This window comes from Cetorhinus maximus, chromosome 10, assembly GCF_964194155.1.
Source record: "Cetorhinus maximus chromosome 10, sCetMax3.hap1.1, whole genome shotgun sequence".
NCBI lineage: Eukaryota > Metazoa > Chordata > Chondrichthyes > Lamniformes > Cetorhinidae > Cetorhinus > Cetorhinus maximus.
This window is the reverse complement of record NC_135888.1, coordinates 50,710,469-50,724,840: the sequence shown is the minus strand read 5'-3', so window position 1 is coordinate 50,724,840 and position 14,372 is coordinate 50,710,469. Positions and strand designations below refer to the sequence as shown.

Sequence of the window (14,372 nt, the reverse complement as noted above, 5' to 3'; positions counted from 1 at the left end):
AGTTCCTCAGGCTGTTCACTGTAACATCAGTTCCTCAGGCTGTTCACTGTAACATCAGTTCCTCAGGCTGTTCACTGTAACATCAGTCCCTCAGGCTGTTCACTGTAACAGCAGTACCACAGCCTGCACACTGTAACATCAGTTCCACAGGCTGCTCACTGTTACATCAGTTCAACAACCTGCACACTGTAACATCAGTTCCTCAGGGTGAACACTGTAACATCAGCACCATGGGCTGCACACTGTAACATCAGTTCCACATGCTGCGCACTGTAACATCAGTTCTACAGGCTGCACACTGTAACATCAGTTCCACAGGCTGCACACTGTCACATCAGTTGCACTGGCTGCTCAAGTAACATCAGTTCCACAGGCTGCACACAGTGACATCAGTTCAGACATGCAGCACACAACAACATCAGTTCCACATGCTGCACACAGGAACATCATTTCCACAGGCTGCACACTGTAACATCAGTTCCACAGGCTGCACACAGTGAAATCAGTTCAGACATGCAGCACACAACAACATCAGTTCCACATGCCGCACAATGTAACAACAGTTCCACATGCCACACAGTGAAACATCAGTTCCACATGCTGCACATTGTAACACCACGTCCACAGGCTGCACACGGTAACATCAGTACCACAGGCTGCACACTGTAACATCAGTTCCACATGCTTCATACTGTAACACCAGTTCCACAGGCTGCACACTGTAACATCAGTTCCACAGGCTGATCACAGTAACATCAGTTCCACGGGCTGCACACTGTAACATCAGTTCCACAGACTGCACACACTAAGATCAGTTCCACAAGCTGTAAACTTTAACATCAGTTCCACAGGCTGCACACTGTGACATCAGTTCCACAGGCTGCACACTGTAACATTAGGTCCACAGGCTGCACATTGTAACATCAGTTCCACAGGCTGCACACTGTAACATCAGTTCCACAGACTGCACACACTAAGATCAGTTCCACAGGCTGTAAACTTTTACATCAGTTCCACAGGCTGCACACTGTGACATCAGTTCCACAGGCTGCAAACCTTAACATCATTTGCACAGGCTGCACACTGTAACATTAGGTCCACAGGCTGCACATTGTAACATCAGTACCACAGGCTGCACACTGTAAAAGCAGTTCCACACGTTGCACACTGTAACATCAGTTCCACATTCTGCAGACTGTAACATCAGTTCCACATGCTGCAGACTGTAACATCAGTTCCACATGCTGCAGACTGTAAGATCAGTTCTACATGCTGCACACTGTAACATCAGTTCCACATGCTGCACACTGTAACATCAGTTCCACATGCTGCACACTGTAACATCAGTTCCACATGCTGCTCACTGTAACATCAGTTCCACATGCTGCTCACTGTAACATCAGTTCCACATGCTGCACACTGTAACATCAGTTCCACAGGCTGCACACTGTAACATCAGTTCCGCAGCCTGCACACTGTAACATCAGTTCCACAGGCTGCACACTGTAACACCAGTTCCACAGTCTGCACACTGTAACATCAGTTCCACAGTCTGCTCACTGTAACATCAGTTCCACAGCCTGCACACTGTAACATCAGTTCCACAGGCTGCACACTGTCACATCAGTTCCACAGCCTGCACACTGTAACATCAGTTCCACATACTGCACACTGTAACATCAGTTCCACAGGCTGCACACTGTAACATCAGTTCCAAATGCTGCACACTGTAACATCAGTTCCACATGCTGCACACTGTAACATCAGTTCCACATGCTGCACACCGTAACATCAGTTCCACATGCTGCACACTGTAACATCAGTTCCACATGCTGCACACTGTAACATCAGTTCCACATGCTGCACACTGTAACATCAGTTCCACAGGCTGATCACAGTAACATCAGTTCCACAGGCTGCACACTGTAACATCAGTTCCACAGACTGCACACACTAAGATCAGTTCCACAGGCTGCACACTGTAACATCAGTTCCACATGCTGCACACTGTAACATCGGTTCCACAGGCTGCTCACTGTCACATCAGTTCCACATGCTGCTCACTGTCACATCAGTTCCACATGCTGCACACTGAAACATCAGTTCCACAGGCAGCACACAGTAACATCAGTTCCACATGCTGCGCACTGTAACATCACTTCCAGTCTGCACACTGTTACATCAGTTCCACAGGCTGCACACTGTAACATCAGTTCCACATGCTGCACACAGCAACATCAGTTCCACATGCAGCACACAGTAAGATCAGTTCCACAGGCTGCTCAGAGGAACATCAGTTCCACATGCTGCACAGTGTAACATCAGTTCCAAGTGCTGCACACTGTAACACCACGTCCACAGGCTGCATACGGTAACATCAGTTCCACAGGCTGCACATTGTAACATCAGTTCCACAGGCTGCACACAGTAAGATCAGTTCCACAGGCTGCAAACTTTAACAGCAGTTCCACATGCTTCATACGGTAACATCGGTTCCACAGGCTGCACACTGTAACATCGGTTCCACAGGCTGGTAACAGTAACATCGGTTCCACAGGCTGCACACTGTAACATCAGTTCCACAGGATGCAAACTGTAACATCAGTTCCACAGGCTGCACACTGTAACATCAGTTCCACAGGATGCCGTCTGTAACATCAGTTCCACAGACTGCACACTGTAACATCAGTTCCACATGCTGCACACTGTAACATCAGTTCCACAGACTGCACACTGTGACATCAGTTCCACAGGCTGCAAACGTTAACATCATTTGCACAGGCTGCACACTGTAACATTAGGTCCACACGTTGCACACTGTAACATAAGTTCCACAGGCTGCACACTGTAACATCAGTTCCACATTCTGCAGACTGTAACATCAGTTCCACAGGCTGCACACTGTAACATCAGTTCCACACGTTGCACACTGTAACATAAGTTCCACAGGCTGCACACTGTAACATCAGTTCCACATGCTGCACACTGTAACATCAGTTCCACATGCTGCACACTGTAACATCAGTTCCACATGCTGCTCACTGTCACATCAGTTCCACATGCTGCTCACTGTCACATCAGTTCCACATGCTGCACACTGAAACATCAGTTCCACAGGCAGCACACAGTAACATCAGTTCCACATGCTGCGCACTGTAACATCACTTCCACAGTCTGCACACTGTTACATCAGTTCCACAGGCTGCACACTGTAACATCAGTTCCACATGCTGCACACAGCAACATCAGTTCCACATGCAGCACACAGTAAGATCAGTTCCACAGGCTGCTCAGAGGAACATCAGTTCCACATGCCGCACAGTGTAACATCAGTTCCAAGTGCTGCACACTGTAACACCACGTCCACAGGCTGCATACGGTAACATCAGTTCCACAGGCTGATAACAGTAACATCAGTTCCACAGGCTGCACAGTGTAACATCCGTTCCACAGGCTGCACACTGTAACATGAGTTCCACAGGCTGCACACTGTAACATCAGTTCCACATGCTGCACACTTGAACATCAATTCCACAGGCTGCGCACTGCAACATCAGTTCCACATGCTGCACACTGTAACATCAGTTCCACAGGCTGCACATTGTAACATCAGTTCCACTGGCTGCTCACAGTAACATCAGTTCCACAGGCTGCACACTGTAACATGAGTTCCACAGGCTGCACACTGTAACATCAGTTCCACAGGCTGCACACTGTAACATCAGTTCCACAGGCTGCACACTGTAAACACCAGTTCCACAGGCTGCACACTGTAACATCAGTTCCACAGTCTGCACACCGTAACATCAGTTCCTCTGGCTTCACACTGTAACATCAGTTCCACAGGCTGCACACTGTAACATCAGTTCCTCTGGCTTCACAATGTAACATCAGTTCCTCAGCCTGCACACTGTAACATCAGTTCCAAATGCTGCACACTATAACATCAGTTCCACAAGCTGCACATTGTAACATCAGTTCCACTGGCTGCTCACAGTAACATCAGTTCCACAGGGTGCACACTGAAACATCAGTTCCATATGCTGCACACCGTAACACCAGTTCCAAAGGATGCACAAAATAACATCGGTTACACAAGCTGCTCAATGTAACATAAATTCCAAATGCTGCACACTGTAACATAAATTCCAAATGCTGCACACTGCAACATCAGTTCCTCAGGCTGTTCACTGTAACATCAGTTCCTCAGGCTGTTCACTGTAACATCAGTTCCTCAGGCTGTTCACTGTAACATCAGTCCCTCAGGCTGTTCACTGTAACATCAGTTCCACAGGCTGCTCAATGTTACATCAGTTCAACAACCTGCACACTGTAACATCAGTTCCTCAGGGTGAACACTGTAACATCAGCACCATGGGCTGCACACTGTAACATCTGTTCCACATGCTGCGCACTGTAACATCAGTTCTACAGGCTGCACACTGTAACATCAGTTCCACAGGCTGCACACTGTCACATCAGTTCCACTGGCTGCTCAAGTAACATCAGTTCCACAGGCTGCACACAGTGACATCAGTTCAGACATGCAGCACACAACAACATCAGTTCCACAGGCTGCACACTCCAACATTACTTCCACAATCTGCACACTGTAACATCAGTTCCACATGCTGCACACTGTAAAATCAGTTCCACAGGCTGCACACTGTAACATCTGTTCCACAGGCTACACACTGTAACATCAGTTCCACAGGCTGCACACTGTAACATCAGTTCCACAGGATGCAGACTGTAACATCAGTTCGAAAGTCTGCACACTGTAACATCAGTTCCACAGGCTGCTCACTGTAACATCAGTTCCACAGTCTTCACACTGTAACATCAGTTCCACAGTCTGCACACTAACATCAGTTTGACATGCTGCACACTGTAACATCAGTTCCACAGGCTGCACACTGCAACATCAGTTCCACTGTCTGCACACTGTAACATCAGTTCCACATGCTGCACACAGTAACATCAGTTCCACAGGCTGCACACAGTAACATCAGTTCCACAGGCTGCACACTGTAACATCAGTTCCACAGGCTGCGCACTGCAACATCAGTTCCACATGCTGCACACTGGAACATAAGTTGTACAGGCTACACACAGTAACATCAGTTCCACAGCCTGTTGTCTGTAACATCAGTTCCACAGGCTGCACACAGCAACATCAGTTCCACATGCTGCACACTTTGACATCACATCCACATGCTGCACAGGGGAACATCAGTGCCAACATGCTGAACACAGTCACATTAGTTCCACATGCTGCACATTGTAACATCAGTTCCACAGGCTGCATTCTGTAACATCAGTTCCACATGCTGCACATTGTAACATCAGTTCCACAGGCTGCACACTGTAACAACAGTTCCACAGGCTGCACACTGTAACAACAGTTCTACAGGCTGCACACTGTAACAACAGTTCCACATGCTGCACACTGGAACATAAGATCCACAGGCTGGACAATGTAACATCAGTTCCACAGGCTGCACACTGTAACATGAGTTCCACAGGCTGCACATTGTAACATCAGTTCCACAGGCTGCACACTGTAACATGAGTTCCACAGGCTGCACACTGTAACATCAGTTCCACATGCTGCACACTGTAACATCAATTCCACAGGCTGCACACTGTAACATCAGTTCCTCTGGCTTCACAATGTAACATCAGTTCCTCATCCTGCACACTGTAACATCAGTTCCAAATGCTGCACACTGTAACATCAGTTCCACAGGCTGCACATTGTAACATCAGTTCCACTGGCTGCTCACAGTAACATCAGTTCCACAGGGTGCACACTGTAACATCAGTTCCATATGCTGCACACTGTAACATCAGTTCCATATGCTGCACACCGTAACACCAGTTCCAAAGGATGCACAAAATAACATCGGTTACACAAGCTGCTCAATGTAACATAAATTCCAAATGCTGCACACTGTAACATAAATTCCAAATGCTGCACACTGCAACATCAGTTCCTCAGGCTGTTCACTGTAACATCAGTTCCTCAGGCTGTTCACTGTAACATCAGTTCCTCAGGCTGTTCACTGTAACATCAGTCCCTCAGGCTGTTCACTGTAACAGCAGTACCACAGCCTGCACACTGTAACATCAGTTCCACAGGCTGCTCACTGTTACATCAGTTCAACAACCTGCACACTGTAACATCAGTTCCTCAGGGTGAACACTGTAACATCAGCACCATGGGCTGCACACTGTAACATCAGTTCCACATGCTGCACACTGTAACATCAGTTCCACATGCTGCACATTGTAACATCAGTTCCACAGGCTGCATTCTGTAACATCAGTTCCACATGCTGCACATTGTAACATCAGTTCCACAGGCTGCACACTGTAACAACAGTTCCACAGGCTGCACACTGTAACAACAGTTCTACAGGCTGCACACTGTAACATCAGTTCCACATGCTGCACACTGGAACATAAGTTCCACAGGCTGGACACTGTAACATCCGTTCCACAGGCTGCACACTGTAACATGAGTTCCACAGGCTGCACACTGTAACATCAGTTCCACATGCTGCACACTTGAACATCAATTCCACAGGCTGCGCACTGCAACATCAGTTCCACATGCTGCACGCTGTAACATCAGTTCCACAGGGTGCACACTGTAACATCAGTTCCATATGCTGCACACTGTAACATCAGTTCCATATGCTGCACACCGTAACACCAGTTCCAAAGGATGCACAAAATAACATCGGTTACACAAGCTGCTCAATGTAACATAAATTCCAAATGCTGCACACTGTAACATAAATTCCAAATGCTGCACACTGCAACATCAGTTCCTCAGGCTGTTCACTGTAACATCAGTTCCTCAGGCTGTTCACTGTAACATCAGTTCCTCAGGCTGTTCACTGTAACATCAGTCCCTCAGGCTGTTCACTGTAACAGCAGTACCACAGCCTGCACACTGTAACATCAGTTCCACAGGCTGCTCACTGTTACATCAGTTCAACAACCTGCACACTGTAACATCAGTTCCTCAGGGTGAACACTGTAACATCAGCACCATGGGCTGCACACTGTAACATCAGTTCCACATGCTGCGCACTGTAACATCAGTTCTACAGGTTGCACACTGTAACATCAGTTCCACAGGCTGCACACTGTCACATCAGTTGCACTGGCTACTCAAGTAACATCAGTTCCACAGGCTGCACACAGTGACATCAGTTCAGACATGCAGCACACAACAACATCAGTTCCACATGCTGCACACTGAAACATCAGTTCCACAGGCTGCTCACAGGAACATCATTTCCACAGGCTGCACACTGTAACATCAGTTCCACAGGCTGCACACAGTGAAATCAGTTCAGACATGCAGCACACAACAACATCAGTTCCACGTGCCGCACAATGTAACAACAGTTCCACATGCCACACAGTGAAACATCAGTTCCACATGCTGCACATTGTAACACCACGTCCACAGGCTGCACACGGTAACATCAGTACCACAGGCTGCACACTGGAACATTAGTTCCACAGGCTGCACACTGTAACATCAGTTCCACAGGCTGCACACTGTAACATCAGTTCCACAGGCTGCGCACTGCAACATCAGTTCCACATGCTGCACACTGGAACATAAGTTGTACAGGCTACACACAGTAACATCAGTTCCACAGCCTGTTGTCTGTAACATCAGTTCCACAGGCTGCACACAGCAACATCAGTTCCACATGCTGCACACTTTGACATCACATCCACATGCTGCACAGGGGAACATCAGTGCCAACATGCTGAACACAGTCACATTAGTTCCACATGCTGCACATTGTAACATCAGTTCCACAGGCTGCATTCTGTAACATCAGTTCCACATGCTGCACATTGTAACATCAGTTCCACAGGCTGCACACTGTAACAACAGTTCCACAGGCTGCACACTGTAACAACAGTTCTACAGGCTGCACACTGTAACAACAGTTCCACATGCTGCACACTGGAACATAAGATCCACAGGCTGGACAATGTAACATCAGTTCCACAGGCTGCACACTGTAACATGAGTTCCACAGGCTGCACATTGTAACATCAGTTCCACAGGCTGCACACTGTAACATGAGTTCCACAGGCTGCACACTGTAACATCAGTTCCACATGCTGCACACTGTAACATCAATTCCACAGGCTGCACACTGTAACATCAGTTCCTCTGGCTTCACAATGTAACATCAGTTCCTCATCCTGCACACTGTAACATCAGTTCCAAATGCTGCACACTGTAACATCAGTTCCACAGGCTGCACATTGTAACATCAGTTCCACTGGCTGCTCACAGTAACATCAGTTCCACAGGGTGCACACTGTAACATCAGTTCCATATGCTGCACACTGTAACATCAGTTCCATATGCTGCACACCGTAACACCAGTTCCAAAGGATGCACAAAATAACATCGGTTACACAAGCTGCTCAATGTAACATAAATTCCAAATGCTGCACACTGTAACATAAATTCCAAATGCTGCACACTGCAACATCAGTTCCTCAGGCTGTTCACTGTAACATCAGTTCCTCAGGCTGTTCACTGTAACATCAGTTCCTCAGGCTGTTCACTGTAACATCAGTCCCTCAGGCTGTTCACTGTAACAGCAGTACCACAGCCTGCACACTGTAACATCAGTTCCACAGGCTGCTCACTGTTACATCAGTTCAACAACCTGCACACTGTAACATCAGTTCCTCAGGGTGAACACTGTAACATCAGCACCATGGGCTGCACACTGTAACATCAGTTCCACATGCTGCACACTGTAACATCAGTTCCACATGCTGCACATTGTAACATCAGTTCCACAGGCTGCATTCTGTAACATCAGTTCCACATGCTGCACATTGTAACATCAGTTCCACAGGCTGCACACTGTAACAACAGTTCCACAGGCTGCACACTGTAACAACAGTTCTACAGGCTGCACACTGTAACATCAGTTCCACATGCTGCACACTGGAACATAAGTTCCACAGGCTGGACACTGTAACATCCGTTCCACAGGCTGCACACTGTAACATGAGTTCCACAGGCTGCACACTGTAACATCAGTTCCACATGCTGCACACTTGAACATCAATTCCACAGGCTGCGCACTGCAACATCAGTTCCACATGCTGCACGCTGTAACATCAGTTCCACAGGGTGCACACTGTAACATCAGTTCCATATGCTGCACACTGTAACATCAGTTCCATATGCTGCACACCGTAACACCAGTTCCAAAGGATGCACAAAATAACATCGGTTACACAAGCTGCTCAATGTAACATAAATTCCAAATGCTGCACACTGTAACATAAATTCCAAATGCTGCACACTGCAACATCAGTTCCTCAGGCTGTTCACTGTAACATCAGTTCCTCAGGCTGTTCACTGTAACATCAGTTCCTCAGGCTGTTCACTGTAACATCAGTCCCTCAGGCTGTTCACTGTAACAGCAGTACCACAGCCTGCACACTGTAACATCAGTTCCACAGGCTGCTCACTGTTACATCAGTTCAACAACCTGCACACTGTAACATCAGTTCCTCAGGGTGAACACTGTAACATCAGCACCATGGGCTGCACACTGTAACATCAGTTCCACATGCTGCGCACTGTAACATCAGTTCTACAGGCTGCACACTGTAACATCAGTTCCACAGGCTGCACACTGTCACATCAGTTGCACTGGCTGCTCAAGTAACATCAGTTCCACAGGCTGCACACAGTGACATCAGTTCAGACATGCAGCACACAACAACATCAGTTCCACATGCTGCACACTGAAACATCAGTTCCACAGGCTGCTCACAGGAACATCATTTCCACAGGCTGCACACTGTAACATCAGTTCCACAGGCTGCACACAGTGAAATCAGTTCAGACATGCAGCACACAACAACATCAGTTCCACGTGCCGCACAATGTAACAACAGTTCCACATGCCACACAGTGAAACATCAGTTCCACATGCTGCACATTGTAACACCACGTCCACAGGCTGCACACGGTAACATCAGTACCACAGGCTGCACACTGGAACATTAGTTCCACAGGCTGCACACTGTAACATCAGTTCCACATGATGCACACTGTAACATCAGTTCCACAGGCTGCACTCTGTAACATCAGTTCCACAGGCTGCACAATGTAACATCAGTTCCACATGATGCACACTGGAACATAAGTTCCACAGGCTGCACTCTGTAACATCAGTTCCACAGGCTGCACAATGTAACATCAGTTCCACAGGCTGCATACTGTAACATCAGTTCCACATGATGCACACTGTAACATCAGTTCCACAGGCTGCACACTGTAACATCAGTTCCACATGATGCACACTGTAACATCAGTTCCACAGGCTGCACACTGTAACATCAGTTCCACAGGCTGCACACTGTAACATCAGTTCCACAGGCTGCACACTGTAACATCCGTTCCACAGGCTGCACACTAACATCCGTTCCACAGGCTGCACACTGTAACATCCGTTCCACAGGCTGCACACTGTAACATCCGTTCCACATGCTGCACAGAGGAACATAAGTTCCACAGGCTGCACACTGTAACATCTGTTCCACAGGCTGCACACTGTAACATCAGTTCCACAGGCTACACACTGTAACATAGGTTCCATAGGCTGCACACTGTAACATCAGTTCCACAGGCTGCACACTGTAACATCTGTTCCACAGCCTGCACACTGTTACATCAGTTCCACAGCCTGCAAACTGTAACACCAGCTCCACAGGCTGCTTACAGCAACATCAGTTCCACAGCCTGTACTCTGTAACATCAGTTCCACAGGCTTCACACTGTAACATCAGTTCCACAGCCTGTACTCTGTAACATCAGTTCCACAGGCTGCACACAGCAACATCAGTTCCACATGCTGCACACTTTAACATCACTTCCACATGCTGCACACGGCAACATCAGTTGCACATGCTGCACATTGTAACATCAGTTCCACAGGCTGCACACTGTAACATCAGTTCCACACGCTGTACATTGTAACATCAGTTCCACAGGCTGCACACTGTAACAACAGTTCCACAGGCTGCACACTGTAACAACAGTTCTACAGGCTGCACACTGTAACATCAGTTCCACAGGCTGCACACTGTAGCATCAGTTCCAAGGGTTGGACACTGTACCATCAGTTCCACAGGCTGCACACTGTAACATCAGTTCCAGGGGTTGCTCACTGTACCATCAGTTCCAGGGGTTGCACACTGTAACATCAGTTCCACAGGCTGCACACTGTAACATCAGTTCCACAGGCTGCACACTGTAACATCAGTTCCACAGGATGCAGTCTGTAACATCAGTTCCAAAGTCTGCACACTGTCACGTCAGTTCCAAAGTCAGGCTCACTGTAACATCAGTTCCACAGGCTGCACACTGTAACCTCAGTTCCACATGTTGCACACTGTAACATCAATTCCACAGGCTGTACACTGTAACACCAGTTCCACAGGCTTCACACTGTAACACCAGTTCCACAGGCTTCACACTGTAACATCAGTTCCACAGGCTGCTAACTGTAACATCAGTTGAACAGGCTGCGCACTGTAACATCAGTTCCACAGGCTGCGCACTGCAACATCAGTTCCACAGGCTGCGCACTGCAACATCAGTTCCACATGCTGCACACTGGATCATAAGTTCCACAGCCTGCACACTGTAACATCAGTTCCACAGGCTGCACACTGTAACATCAGTTCCACAGGCAGCACACTTTAACATGAGTTCCACAGGCTGCACAGAGTAACATCAGTTCCACAGCCTGCTCACTGTAACATCAGTTCCACAGGCTGCTAACTGTAACATCAGTTCTACATGCTGCACACTGTAACATCAGTTCCACAGGCTGCTCACTGTAACATCAGTTCCACAGGCTGCACACTGTAACATCAGTTCCACAGGCTGCACACTGTAACATCAGTTCCACAGGCTGCACACTGTAACATCAGTTCCACAGGCTGCACACTGTAACATCAGTTCCACAGGCTGCACACTGTAACATCAGTTCCACAGGCTGCACACTGTAACATCAGTTCAACAGGCTGCACACTGGAACATCAGTTCCACATGCTGCACACTGTAACATCAGTTCTACATGCTGCACACTGTAACACCAGTTCCACAGGCTGCTCACTGTAACATCAGTTTCACAGGCTGCACACTGTAACATCAGTTCTACATGTGGCTCCCTGTAACATCTGTTCCACAGGCTGCGCACTGTAATATCAATTCCACAGGGTGCACACTGTAACATCAGTTCCACAGGCTGCTCACTGTAACATCAGTTCCACTTGCTGCTCACTGTAACATCAGTTCCACAGGCTGCACACTGTAACATCAGTTCCACATGCTGCACACTGTAACATCAGTTCCACATGCTGCACACTGTAACATCAGTTCCACAGGCTGCACAATGTAACATCAGTTCCACAGCCTGCACACTGTAACATCAGTTCCACAGGCTGCACACTGTAACATCAGTTCCACAGCCTGCACACTGTAACAACAGTTCCACAGCCTGCACACTGTAACATCAGTTCCACATGCTGCACACTGTAACATCAGTTCCACAGTCTGCACACTGTGACATCAGTTCCACAGGCTGCACACTGTAACATCAGTTCCACATGCCGCACACTGTAACATCAGTTGCACATGCCGCACACTGTAACATCAGTTCCACATTCTGCACACTATAACATAATTTCCACAGTCTGTACACTGTAACATCAGTTCCACAGTCTGCACACTGTCACATCAGTTCCACATGCCGCACACTGTAACATCAGTTCCACATTCTGCACACTATAACATAATTTCCACAGTCTGTACACTGTAACATCAGTTCCACAGTCTGTACACTGTAACATCAGTTCCACAGTCTGTACACTGTAACATCTGTTCCACCCCCTGTACACTGTAACATCAGTTCCACAGTCTGTACACTGTAACATCAGTTCCACAGTCTGTACACTGTAACATCAGTTCCACCCCCTGTACACTGTAACATCAGTTCCACAGTCTGTACACTGTAACATCAGTTCCACCCCCTGTACACTGTAATATCAGTTCCACAGTCTGTACACTGTGCTATTGGTTCCTCAAGCTCCACTCTGTAACATTAGTTCTGATGCGATGTTAGGGAGCTGTATTGTTAACACCTGCTGCTGAGCTTATCCAGAATTTTTTCATTTTCTGATCCCTATCATTGCAGTCTTGGGTGATTCTCTTTGCAATGGAATGGTATGCAGTCACTGCTTTGCAAACATTTAATAATCCACACTCCATGCGCTGTGCAGTGATTTCGCCAAGTGGTTTGAGTCTGGCCTGACGCCAACGTGTGAAAGGTCAATGAGTAACCTGATGCTCATTCCGCAATGCCCCCTGCTTACTCTGCACACACCGAGCTCCCTCTCTCAGATTGCATGTCACCCTACGCCTCCTGGCCTGTCTGTATTGCAGCAACATGGTGAGACATTGCAGTACAACGCACAGAGCCAAGGTTTCCCATTCATATTTCTTAAGTCCCCATTTGCAACACAATGCAGCACCTTATGCAATGTAAATGCTCAATGGATTGTCAAGTTTGTAAATAATAGATCTCACCGATCATATACAAATTTGCCGATGAGCTTTGCCTGTTCCTCATTGATTGATAAAGTTATCTTGCTAATTGTCAAAATTTTCTTCAAGTTAACGATCCAGGACTCCTTGCTTCCAACTCCAATCGAAAACCATGTCCCGAGAAACTGTGAACGAAAACAACATGTTTAAAACTATGGTCCACAAAGTCAGGATCCCGAGTTGTTGCATTAACTTCCAAATTCCATTCAGTTCTAAAAGAGGAATTTGTATTTATGTAGCACCTTTAACATCATTAATATCCCAAGATGCTTCACAGGAGCGTGAAAAGCAAAGTTTGACACTGGCCAGAATTTTGCCCTTGACAGGCGGGCAGCCGATTGCCGCCACCGAAACGGGCCACGCCGCTATTTTCCACGGGCGGGCCAATTACGGCCCACCCAGCAGGTTAGCAACTCCCGTGGAGAACGGGAAAATAGCCGCGGAGGCGGGCGTGCTCAGACCGCTGGTTCCAATGGGGAGCCGGCAGTCTGTATAAAGAGTGGCCAGGCAGCCTCGTTAAGGCAGTGCACCATGGCCACTCGGAGAGAGAGAGAGAGGCAGCTGTCACAGGACAGGAGCAGGAGCAGGAGGAGGGGGGCAGACTGCAGGAGAGGCCAGTGGGGGCCAGCAAGTGTGCCCCTCGATTCTCTGATGCATGCCTTGCTGTCCTCCTGCAAGAGGT

General features: G+C 47.8%; 1 protein-coding gene across 1 annotated transcript in view; it reads right to left on the bottom strand.

Annotated features, from left to right (window-relative positions):
• Positions 1-13,811, bottom strand: part of LOC144685320 (papilin-like) — a 260,238-nt gene extending 246,427 nt beyond the window's left edge. Inside the window, exon 1 of the mRNA XM_078549730.1 lies at positions 13,673-13,811. The gene's annotated coding sequence lies outside the window, so the exon portion shown is untranslated. The remainder of the gene's footprint in view (positions 1-13,672) is intronic.
• Positions 13,812-14,372: the final 561 nt, after the last annotated feature.